At 38.1% G+C, this 12,906-nt stretch overlaps 1 long non-coding RNA gene across 1 annotated transcript in view; it reads left to right on the top strand.

The window, feature by feature from the left end:
* Positions 1 to 1,030: 1,030 nt before the first annotated feature.
* The window catches only part of LOC123638201, an 83,175-nt gene continuing 71,299 nt past the window's right edge, over positions 1,031 to 12,906 (top strand). Inside the window, exon 1 of the long non-coding RNA XR_006735225.1 lies at positions 1,031 to 1,060. This is a non-coding gene — a long non-coding RNA (uncharacterized LOC123638201). The remainder of the gene's footprint in view (positions 1,061 to 12,906) is intronic.

Raw genomic sequence — 12,906 nt, forward strand, 5'->3', positions numbered from 1 at the left:
CTGAGTCTTCAGACCCATGGTAACCTCCGGCACGTATCCCCACTTTTTTGTGCTTTCTTCACATTTGGAAAAGATGGGTTATATTTCAGTATTTCACATGTGAGTGTTATAAGACTTAGCGGTTTATGGCAAAGGATCAAAATAAGTTTCTTATGAATATTTAATAATTCTTGACATTTGACTAAGGAAAAGAATATAAACAAAAGGTAGTCTGAAAAACATCAAGCCAGAGTGCCAGAATGTTCTAACTGTATCACTGACAGAAGTGTAGCTTAACTTATTTGTGGTAAACTGTTTTCCAGAATGGTTGACTATAGTGTTCTGATAAGGGAGAGATGACAGAACCAATGTTCCAAAGACTGTATTCAAGTCTATCAAAACTACACTGAATACATTTTTCTCTCTGACAATATCTGACAAAATTTTGCAGTGCTTCAAGTTGGAAATTATGAACATCTGTTAACACAGCATTAGAGATATGTAGCAAAAAAATTCTAATAATGTTGTTCACTTGTATCAGAGCATTACAACAGAGAGCTTGGATTCAATGCCTAAAACGGCGTTGAGGTGCTCAGTCTGCACAGTGTCTGGTAGGTTTCCAGAAATGGACCCTTGCACACGTGGTATCACCACTCGTATCCTGTTGTATCGTTGGTGCTGGGAAGCTATTAAAGACCATTTATTCTAATTCCCTGTTCTATTTCTCAGATGGGAAAACTGAGGAAGGGGAAATGGAGTGGCCAAAACTACACTTTGTAAAAATTGCGTAATAGTTCCTGTCCCCGTGCCCTTGAGATGGAAAGGCTCCAAGTGGCTCTTGCTGCTTGTGCTATGCTGGCTGGCATGTGGACGAGCCAGGGTGGACAGCACAGGGAGGAGGGATGTGAAACGGGTGTTTTCTCTCATCCTCTGCAGTTTAAGGAGACGCGTCATTCTGTACTGCCACGGCCCAGGAGATGAGCGGGGAGGTGCGTTGCGATGACTGGTATCCTCGCCCACACCCCTGTACTCCGGGCTGGTTCCAGATATTCTAGGATCTCCTGCAGCAACCCTGGGGCTGGTAAGAGTCCGAGTGGTCAGCACGCAGCTGGAGGTAGCCTGGGGTAGAGGGAGAGGTGTGTGTTTGGGTCCTGTTATGAACACATCTGGGGACTGGGGACTGTTGACTTTAGATTTTCCCTCCCTTTGAGTTCCAGGGGGAGCCTAGTGTATTTTAGAGGTAAGGAAATGGGGAAGAGGTTCAGAGTTTGGATTTTTATCAGTCTGTCTGTGAGGGGCTGGATATCTTAAAGTGGCTTCGTATGGATGCCAAAACAGGCCATCTGGAGGATGTGGGGACTCAAGCTGGCTGGGTCACATGTGACCCAGACATGGGTGCAGAGCACTGCTGTGGGGTGGGGGCTGAGCTGTGAGGCGTGGTGCCCCCCGAATACAAGATTATGAGACTGTGACTCTCGGGTGCCACCTCAGCTTGTTCCCGGCCCATAGCAATGACCGAAATATTTTCAAGTGTTCAGAGACCATTAAAAGAGTTGCTGAGCCAGGCAAGGCAGTGAAGACTGAAGGAGAGAAAAGAAAGTTTAGTATGGTTCTGCGTGTAGATCGAATCCTGAACGTGGAGGTCCCTCACTGTGTCTGTCATCAGGTGCTGCTGTTTGGAGCCCATGGACCCACAGAGGACTGGCTGTTCCTCACACATAAAACTCGTGTGTCGAGGGGGAACTAAGAGAAAGTATAAAAGAGCCACCGATAAATAAGTAATCCCCAAACAAACAGAATCCCTCAGCATCACTGCTTGAAATGGCCTCATTTTTGAAAAACAACAAACACAGAAATAAAAAACAAAACAAAATATATTCTCCCGTGCCATTCTCTCTCAGGAGTCATAAGCAGCTGGCGAAGACGGCAAATAGATTATGTTAGCAACAAAACAATTGCCCGTGACATTTTCAGAAGGAATGGAATGTTAGCTGAGAAGAGATACAGCTGTGAGAAAACAATGCTTAATGTGTTAAGTTTATTTCATGAGCTTATTTTTGTACTGTCAGGCAGTGATTTTTAAAAATGACATTGTGCCCTTCCTAAACTCTTGAGTCACATTACTTAATATTTATGGTAATTTCCCATCAGAACAATAATTGTCATCACTGTGGGTATTCAGACAGGTGACAAGTGGTATCAGATTGGAGCGTGAAACAACCGTGGAGCATTTTCTGCAATATCTGTAGGGAGCATGCTCCATGAACAGATTCCTGACTAAGGTCAGGTCAGGGTCACGACCCTTCTTTCGCTCTGTAGTTATCTCATGTGTCTTTTATTTGAGGACCTTTAAAGTAAGTGCTTTGGTCTAGCAACATTGGCAGTACAACTGTGCTCTGATGGAGAGAAAGAGCTGGAGAATTTCAGCTTCACAGAACTCAGCAATGGAGCGGGCACTAAGGCTGCGTGGGGTGCCAAACGTGGGCTCTGACCTCTGTTGGTTAAACCAGCAGATGTTCTCAGCTTTTCCCTCTCTCCTGCTTCTGTACACATGAGGGTTGATGTTCACATGCACCACACATTGCCATACATATTTCTGAATTTTGATGAATCTCCACAAAATGTTGCAGGGAAGTAAAGCAAGTAACATTACAATTTTTATGGTATTCGTAAAACATATTTTATAAACATATGAGTAAAGAATCAGCCTTTGGAGATCTCAAAACTTGTTCTTTTACAAAGAAAATAGAGCTTATCCAATTTCGAAAAAAATGATTGAACTCATAAAAAGAGACTTGATGCTTCTAGACTGTCACTCTGTAAGTAAAATTAACAAGCTAGAAAGTATGTGCTGTTAAAGAATGAATGCATAATACTTCATGCAAAAATTGCAACCTGCAGATTTATCAATTTTCAGCATACTCTTATCACTATGAATAATATTGCTGATTTCATTTGCATAATCATTTTGTCCACCTTTGATTTTGAAATAACAGTTGGGATGTGCTAAGCAGCACTTTTGTAGCATCCTTCTTACTCCTGTGCACTGAAGCTATGGATGTACCTATCAATCGTGTTCCTTACCTACTGGCGCATTCTTCCTGAGGCCAACTAAAAATTCAAACAGAATTAACTATAAAATCACAGCTCAAAAGCACTAAAAAATGCATAATTCCCAAAGAAATTTTTAAATAGAATTGTTTTTGTTATAAGAAGTATTACATGTGTATTATATAACCTAAAGACAAAGTGTATAATGTAGAAAGTTGACTTCTCCCCTACATAACCACAGTCTACAAATAAAACACTATTAGCACTGGGGACTCTCATTCCATATATATATTTATGTATATATACATATATACAAATTTTTAAATATGTATTTTTTTTCTTTTTTTTATAATTTCAGCTTGTTATGGGGGTACAAAAGTTCAGGTTATGTATATTGCCCATGTCCCCCCCATCCCCCTGCGTCAGAGCTTCAAGTGTGTCCATTCCCCAGACAGTGCACATTGTACTCATCATGTAGGTATACACCCATCCCCTCCCCCCACCCCCCACCTCCCCGTGTCAGCACCTTCAAGCATGACCATTCCCCAGATGGTGCGCAACACATTCATCATGTAGGCATACACCCATCCCCTCCCCCCACCCTCCGCCTCAGTCTGATATCCAATTGGTATCATTCCCAAATGTGCATTTAGGTGATGATCAGGGAAACCAATTTTCTGGTGAGTACATGTGATGCTTGTTTTTCCATTCTTTGGATACTTCACTTAATATAATGGGTTCCAACTCTCTCCAGGAGAACCAAAGAGATGTCGCATCACCATTATTTCTTATGGCTGAGTAATACTCCATGGTATACATATACCACAATTTACTAATCCATTCGTGAATTGATGGGCATTTGGGTTGTTTCCACATCTTTGCAATTGTGAATTGTGCTGCTATAAACATTCGGGTACAGGTGTCTTTGTCATAGAATGACTTTTTTTCCTTTGGGTAGATGCCCAATAATGGGACTGCTGGATCGAAAGGTAGGTCTACTTGAATCTGTTTAAGGTATCTCCATAATGCTTTCCACAGGGGTTGCACTAGTTTGCAGTCCCATCAGCAGTGTATGAGTATTCCTGTCTCTCCACATCCACACCAACATGTGTTGTTTTGGGACTTTTTGACAAAGGCCATTCTCACTGGAGTTAAGTGATATCTCATTGTGGTTTTGATTTGCATTTCCCTGATGATTAGGGATGTTGAGCATTTTTTCATATGTTTGTTAGCCATTTTTATATCTTCTTTTGAAAACTTTCCATTCATGTCGTTTGTCCACTTTTTGATAGGGTTGTTTGATTTTTTCTTACTGATTTTCCTGAGTTCTAAATAGATTCTTGTTATCAGTCCTTTATCTGATGTGTAGTATGTGAAAATTTTTTCCCGTTCTGTAGGTTGTCTGTTTATTTTCATGACTGTTTCTTTGGCTGTGCAGAAGCTTTTTAATTTAATAAGGTCCCATTTATTTATTTTTGTTGTTGCTATGATTGCCTTAGCAGTCGTCTTCACAAATTCTTTGCCTAGACCAATGTCTGTAAGAGTCTTTCCTACATTTTCTTCTAGAATTCCAATAGTTTCCCATCTAAGGTTTAAGTCTGTTATCCACCGTGATTTGATTTTTGTGAGAGGTGAAAGGTGTGGGTCCTGTTTCAGTCTTCTACATGTGGCTATCCAGTTTTCCCAGCACCATTTATTGAATAGGGATTCTTGTCCCCAGAGTGCTTAACAAAATAGGCATAGATGGGACCTACCTAAAAATGATACAAGCCATATATGATAAACCCACAGCCAACATCATACTAAATGGGGAAAAACTGAAAGCTTTCCCACTCAGAACTGGAACCAGACAAGGCTGCCCACTGTCCCCATTACTTTTCAACATAGTATTGGAAGTCCTTGCAAGAGCTATCAGGCAAGAGAGCAGAATCAAGGGAGTCCAAATAGGGAAAGAAGAGATCAAACTCTCACTCTTCACTGATGATATGATGTTATATCTGGAAAACCCCAAGGATTCAACCAAGAGACTCCTGGAATTGATTAATGAATTCAGTAAAGTCTCAGGTTACAAAATCAATACACACAAATCAGAGGCATTCATATATGCCAATAACAGTCAATCGGAGAACCAAATTAAAGACTCAATACCCTTCAAAATAGCAACAAAGAAAATAAAATATCTAGGAATATATTTAACTAAAGAGGTAAAGGACCTCTATAGGGAGAACTATGAAACACTGAGGAAGGAAATAGCAGAGCATGTAAATAGGTGGAAAACCATACCATGCTCGTGGATCGGAAGAATCAACATTGTTAAAATGTCTATGCTACCCAAAGTGATCTACAGATTCAATTCAATCCCTATTAAATTACCAACATCATTTTTCACAGATTTAGAAACAATAATTATACACTTTGTATGGAATCAGAGAAGACCCCATATAGCAAAAGCAATTTTAATCAATAAAAACAAAATGGGAGGTATTAATTTGCCAGACTTCAAACTATACTACAAGGCTGTGGTTCTTAAAACTGCCTGGTATTGGCACAAGTGCAGGGACAGACCAGTGGAACAGAACAGAAAATCCAAATATAAAACCATCCTCATATAGCCATCTAATCTTTGACAAAGCAGATAAATATGTACTTTTTTAAATAAATGAGAACATCCTATAACCTAGTTTTTAAATTAATTTTAGAGAAAATGTACATATATAATTTACCATCTTTACCATTTTTAAGTGTACAGTTCAGTGGTAATAAATACATTTATATATATTTTTTTCCCTTCATCCAGCCTCCTCCTCTCTCCTTCCAGCCTCAGATAATCACCAATCTACTCTCTATCTTCCTAAGATCCACTTTTTTAGCTCCCACCTGTAAGTGAGAGCGTGTGATATTTGTTTTTCTGTACTTGGCTTATTTCACTTGATGTAATGGCCTCCAGTTCCAGCCATGTTGCTGCAAATGACAGGATTTCATTCTTTTTTATGGCTGAACAGTAAGCCATTGTGTATATGCCACATTTTCTTTATCCACTGATGGGCACTTAGGCTGATTCCATATTTTAGCTATAGTGAATAGTGCTGCAATAACATGGGAGTGCAGATATCTCTTTGATATATTGATTTCTTTTCTTTTAGATATATATCCAGTAGTGGAATTGCTGAATCATATGGTAGTTCTATTTTTATTTTTTTGAGAGACCTCCATACTGTTCTCCACAGTGACTGTACTAATTTATATTCTCACCAACAGTGTACAATGGTTCTCCTTTATATCCTTGCCAGCATGTGGTATTTTCTGTCTTTTTGATATAAGCCATTTTAAATTTGAATTGTAGTTTTGATTTGCATTTCTCTGATGATTAATGATGTTGAGTATCTTTTCATATACCTATTGGCCATTTGTATGTCTTCTTTTGAGAAATATCTGTTCAGATATTTTGCCCTTTTTTAATTGGATTTTTTTGTTATTGAGTTATTTGAACTCTGATTCAAATAGATTCTGGTTTTTAATCCCTTGTCAGATGCATAGTTTGCTAATCTTTTTTCTCATTCTGTGGGTTATCTATTAGCTTGGTTGATTGTTTTCTTTGCTGTGCAGAAGATTTTCAGCTTGATGTAATCCCAATTGTCTAATTTTGCTTTGGTTATCTGTGCTTTTGAGGTCTTACACAAAAAATCTTTGCCCAGACCAATTTCCTGGAGCATTTTCCAATGTTGTCTTCTAGTAGTTTCATAGTTTCATGTCTCACATTTAACTTAAATCTTTAATCCATTTTGATTTGATTTTTGCATATGGTGTGAGAGAGGAGTCTAGTTTCATTTTTTTTCTCAGAATCATTTAATAAAAATACTGTCCTTTCCCCATTGTACGTTCTTGGCAACTTTGTTGAAGATGAGTTGGTTATAAATGTGTGGATTGATATCTGGGTCCTCTATTCTGTTCCATTGGCCTATGTGTCCATTTTTCTGCCAGTACCATGCTGTTTTGGTTACTATAGGTTTGTAGTACATTTTGAAGTCAAATAATATGATGCCTCCTTCAGCTTTGTTCTTTTCGCTAAGGATTTATTTGCTGTTTGGGGTCTTTTGTGGTTTCATATAAATTTTAGGATTTTTTTCCCATTTCTGTGAAGAATGTCATTGGTATTTTTATAAAGATCGTATTGGATTATATTGAATCTGTATACTGCCTTGGGTAGTATTGTCATTTTAACAATATTAATTCTTCCAATCTATCAACATGGAATATTTTTCCATTTTTTTGTGTTCTCTTCAGTTTCTTTCATCAGAGTTTTATATTTTTCCTTGTACAGGTCTTTCACTTCTTTGATTAGATTGATTCCTAGGTATTTTATATTTTTTGGACCTATTATAAGCAGGATTGCTTTCTTGATTCTTTTTAGATTGTCCACTGTTGGCATATGTAAATGCTACTGATTTTTGTATGTTGATTTGTATCCTACAGGTTTACTGAGTTTGTTTGTCAGTTCTAACAGCTTTTTGGTGGAGTCTTTAGGTATTTTTTAGGTATAAGACCATGTTGTCTGCAAACATTGTTAATTTGACAAATTATTTTCCAATTTGGATGCCCTTTATTTCTTTCTCTTGCCTAATTGCTCTGGCCAAGACTTCCAGTGTTACCCTGAGTAATAGTGGTGAAGGTGGGCATCCTTGTCAGAGTTCAGGCCTTAGATGAAAGGCCTTCACTTTTTCCCTATTTGGTATGTTAGCCATGGATTTGTCATTTATGACCTTTATTATTTTGAGGTATGTTCCTTCTATACACATTTTGATGAGGGTTTTTTTTTTTATCATAAAGGGATGTTGAATTTTATCAAATGCTTTCTCAGTATCTATTGAAACAATCATATGGTTTTTATTCTTGACTCTGTTAATGTGATGTGTCATATTTATTGATTTGCACATGTTGAGCCATTCTTGCATCCGTGGGATGACTCCCACTTGATCACGGTGAATAATCTTCTTAATGTGTTGTTGAATTTGGTTTGATAGTATTTTGTTGAGGATTTTTGCATCTATGTTCATCAGTGATGTTGGCCTGCTGTTTTCTTTTTATGTTGTGTCCTCGTCTGGTTTTGTTACCAAGCTAATGCTGGCCTTGTAGAATGAGTTTGGAAGTATTCCTTCCTCCTAAATTTTTTTGAAGGGTTTGAATATTTGAGTAGGATTAGCATTAGTTCATTAAGTGTTTAGTAGAATTCAGCAGTGAGTCCAGCAGTGAGTCCAAAAGTCCATCCTGGGCTTTTCATTGATTGGATTTGGCTTCTCTCTCATTACTTGTTAAAGGTTTGTTGAGGTTTTCTGTTTCTTCATGGTTTTATCTTGATGGTTGTATGTGTTCAGGAATTTATCCATTTCTTCTAGGTTTTCCAATTTGTTGACATATAGTTGTTCATGTCTCTAATGATGCTTTGTGTTTCAAAGGTCTCATTTGTTGTCTCCCTTTTTTGTTTCTGATTTTATTTATTTGGGTCCCTCCTTAATTTTCTTAGTCTGGCGAAGAGTTTGTTGATTTTATCTTTTCAAAAAACCAACTTTTTGTTTCTTTGACCTTATGTATTTTTTTAGTCTCAATTTCATTTATTTCTCCTCTGATCTTTATTATTCCTTTCCTTCTACTAATTTTGGGTTTGGTTTGTTCTTGCTTTCCTAGTTTCTTGAGGTTCATCATTAGGCTGTTTATCTCAAGTCTCTCTACTTTTTTGATATAGGTATTTATTGATATAAACTTGCCTCTTAGTATTGCTTTTGCTATCTCCCATAAATTTTGGTATGTTTTATTTCCATTTTCATTTGTTTCAAGGAATTTTTAAATTTACTTCTTAATTTCTCCATTAACCCATTGGTTGTTCAGGAGCATGTTGTTTAATTTCCATGTGTTTATGTTACTCTTCTTATTGATTTCTTGTTTTATTCCATTGTAGTCAGAAAAGATACTTGACAAGATTTCTGTTTTTTAAAATTTGTTCAGACTTGTTTTATGGCCTAAGATATGTTCTATTCTGGAGAATGCTCCAGGTGCTGATGAAAAGAATGTATTCTGTAGCAGTTGGGTGAAATGTTCTGTAAATGTCAGTTAGGCCTATTAGATCTAGTGTATAGTTTAATTTCACTGTTTCTTTGTTTGCTTTTCTGTCTGAATGATCTGTCCATTACTGACAGTGGGTTGTTAAAGTCTCCTACTATTATTGTATTGCAGTCTATCTCTCTCTTAAGGTCTATTGATGTTTGCTTTATGTGCTTGGGGGCTCTGATGTTGGGTGCATAGATATTTATAATTGTTATACCCTCTTGCTAAAGTGACCCCTTTATCATTATATAGTGACCTTCTGTCTTTTTCTTTATAGTCTTTGATTTGTAGTCTATTTTATCTGATATTAGCATAGCTGTTCCTCCTCTATTTTGGTTTCCAGTTACATGGAATATCTTTTTCCATTCCTGCAACTTTTAGTCTGTGTCTTTACAGGGAAAGTGGGTTTCTTGAAGGCAGCATATATTTGGGTCTTGTTTCTTTATCTATTCAGCCACTCTATGCCTTTTAATTGGAAAATTGAGACCATTTACATTCAGTGTTATTATTGCTAAGTAAGGACTTACTACTGCCATTTTGTTACTTGTTTTCTGTTTGTTTTGAGACTCTTCTCTTCCTTTTATCCTTTTTTCCTGTCTGCTTTTGTGGTTAAGTGATTATCTCTGATAGTATATTTTAATTTGTTGCTTTTGATTTTTAGTGAATCTGTTATAGGTTTTTGCACTGTGGTTACCATGAAGCTTACAAAAAACATCTTATAGCTATAACAAGTTATTTTTAAAGAAAGGACCACTTATCTTACATTACAAATAAAAAAATAAAACAAAAACCAAAAAAAAAAACCACACAAAAATTCTACACTCTCACTGCGTCCCCCCACATTTTGACTTTTAGTTTTCTAAATTTACATGTTTTTATATTACCTATCTCTTAACAGGTTCCTGTAGCTATTATTGTCTTCAATAGATTTGTCTTTTGGGCTGCATACTGGAGTTATGAATGGATTGCACACCACAAATATAGTAATAGAGTATTCTGGATTTGTCCATGTACTTAATTTTACCAGTGTGTTTTATACCTTGAAAAGTTATCTTTTGGATGTTAATTTTTTTTTCTTTCAGATTGAAGAACTCCCTTTAGCATTTCTTGCAAGATGGGTCTGGTGGTGGTGAATTCTCTCAGCTTTTGTTTGTCTGAGAAAGACTTTGTCTTTCATATCTGAATGGTAATTTTTCTGGATGAAATATTCTTGAATGGCATTTTTTTCTTTGAGTACTTTGAAAATGTCATTACACTCCCTCCTGACCTGTATGGTTTCCATTGAGAAGTCTGTTGCCAGACCAATTAGGGCTCCTTTATATGTCATTTGCTTCTTTTCTCTTGCTTCTTTTAGGATTTTCTCTCTGTCCTTGACCTTTGAGAGTCTGATTATATGCCTTGGGGTGGTCTTATTGGATTGAATCTGTTTGGTGCTCTTAGACTTTCCTGTAACTGGATATTTATATCTTTCTCAAGTTTTGGAAACTTTTCTGTTATTACTTCTTTGAATAAGCTTTCTAACCTTTGCTGTTGCTGAGCTCCCTCTTGAACACCAGTAATTCTTAGATTTGGTCTTTTGAGGAAATTTTCTGTATCTTGTAGGTGCTCTTCATACCTTTTCATTCTTTTTTCTTTTTTCTCTTCTAATTGTATATTTTCAAATAGCTGGTCTTTGAACTCACTGATTCTTTCCTCTGCTTCATTTATTCTGCTGTTGAGAGCCTCTAAAGAGTTTTTCAGTTCAGCAAATGTATTTCTAGGTTCTAAGATTTGGGTTTTTTTTTATTATTTCAATCTCTTTGTTTAATTTCTCTGAAAAATTTTAAATTGCTTTTCTGTGTTATCTTGGTGATCACTGAGTTTCCTTAAAACTGCTATTTTGAATTCTTAGTCAGAGAGTTCATAAATCACTGTCTCCTTAGGGTGAGTCATTGGATTTTTGCTTTGTCCTTTTGTGGAGGCCACGGTTCCATGTTTGCTGTTGTTTCTTGTGAGCATACGTTGATGTCTTTGCATTGAAGGATTAGTTATTTATTTCAGTTATCTCCATCCAGCTTGTTTTGGTTTTTATTGAATAAATTTGCTTAGTAAATCTTTACCACTAGGTCATTGCCTCCTTTTCAGCTTTAGGTGATGACTTAAGCCCAGGTTCACTTCAGGTGTAGTAAATGGTCAGAGCACTGCCTGTCCTGAATGGGGGAGATCCCAAGGGCATTATCCTGGCAGTGTGGGAAGGTTGGTTAGGTGTTCATGCCCAGGGAACCTGTGGAATGAACCTCCTACAGTGTGGTGCTATTGAACAGCCACTCTGATTTGGTGTCTCCTTTGTTTGAGTTACAGAGAAGAGTTTCCAAGGCTGGGGATGGTAGTCCCACCTCCCCTCTTTGCCTCTGCCTGTCCTCAGGGATAATTCTCCTTTCAGGCAGTCATGATGCTTCCTGTGGGTTAAGGCACAGACAGTTCTCCTTCTAGAGAACCCAAGAAGGTGGGGAGGCTGGTCGACCATCTCAATTTCACTTTTTCCAGTGTAGAAACCATGAGTTGGGGGGAGGGGATATTCTGCATGCTTGGTGCCAGGCAGAGTGGAGGGGAAGGGCATCATGGATGTGGAAATCTGATTCTTCTCTCATCTGCTCACAGTTTTTCTACTTCTCTGTGGCCCCAGGAACTATCTCATCCCCATACTTGAACTCTGGGTTGTTGCTGGTGAAAATCTCACCATTGCATTTGTTTTGGTTTTATGTGGGGAGAGTGAAGCCAGCTTGCCTCTAAACTGCCTCTTGGAACCAGAAGTCCTCAAGCTCTGTAACCTATTTTTAAAGCTTAACAATACAGCATGGATAACTCTCCATGTCTGTACATACAGATATACTACAGTCCTTTAACCATTGCCAAACAGAGTAGTTTCACAGGAAGACACTAAGACAGGTAGGGACCAACTAGTGTAGGGCCCAGTGATGAGTCTAGACTCACTGTAAGAGCAATGGGAAGCCATTGGAGGACTTTAATCAGAGGAGTGACATGACCACATTTGCATTCAAAAAGACTATCATGGATGCAGTGTGAAGAATGAATTGAAAGGGGTCAAGAACAAGTCTGGGAAACAATATCAGGCTATTGCTATTGCCATTTCTGTTGTAGAGATGATGGTGGTTTAGACCAGGGAGGTGGTGGTGGAGGTGGAGAGAAGTGGATGGAATAGATGGAGTAGAATAGAAACCACCTATTGATTAGTCATGGGTTTTAGGAAGAGAAAGGTGTGGAGAATTACTTGGAGGTTTCTGGCAGGCATGATTGGCTAAAAGCAGATTTGTCTGCAGAGTGAGGGAACATTGGAGGATCGTGTTGGGGGAAGCAGTAACATCATAAGTTCATTTTGTCTCTGTTGAATTAGCAACACCTGTGCAATGTCTGCGTGAATACAAGCCAGCCTGGAGTACAGACGAGTGGTGTATCAGATGTAAATTGGTGATGGAGGCTAAGGCAGTGCTGTAAGGGACATTCATTTGTATAGGCAATAGGTTTCTTAGGCCAAACTGAAATGATTGCTACGTGTCTTCTGCCGGCCTTCCAGGGAGGCATGAGTCAGCACACTTATGTAACCAAAGTGTTATCTCCTATGTGAACTCATGTGAGCACGCTTTCCCATGGCATGCTGTCGCTATTGTTTTGAGCCATATATAAGTGCTCACCATGTTCTGGCCACCGCCGCATCCCCTCGACAATAAAGAGCATGTTTCATGTGCCTGCTGCCGCCGCATGTCATCTTTCAACTCT

Source organism: Lemur catta, chromosome 5 (genome assembly GCF_020740605.2).
Source record: "Lemur catta isolate mLemCat1 chromosome 5, mLemCat1.pri, whole genome shotgun sequence".
Lineage (NCBI taxonomy): Eukaryota > Metazoa > Chordata > Mammalia > Primates > Lemuridae > Lemur > Lemur catta.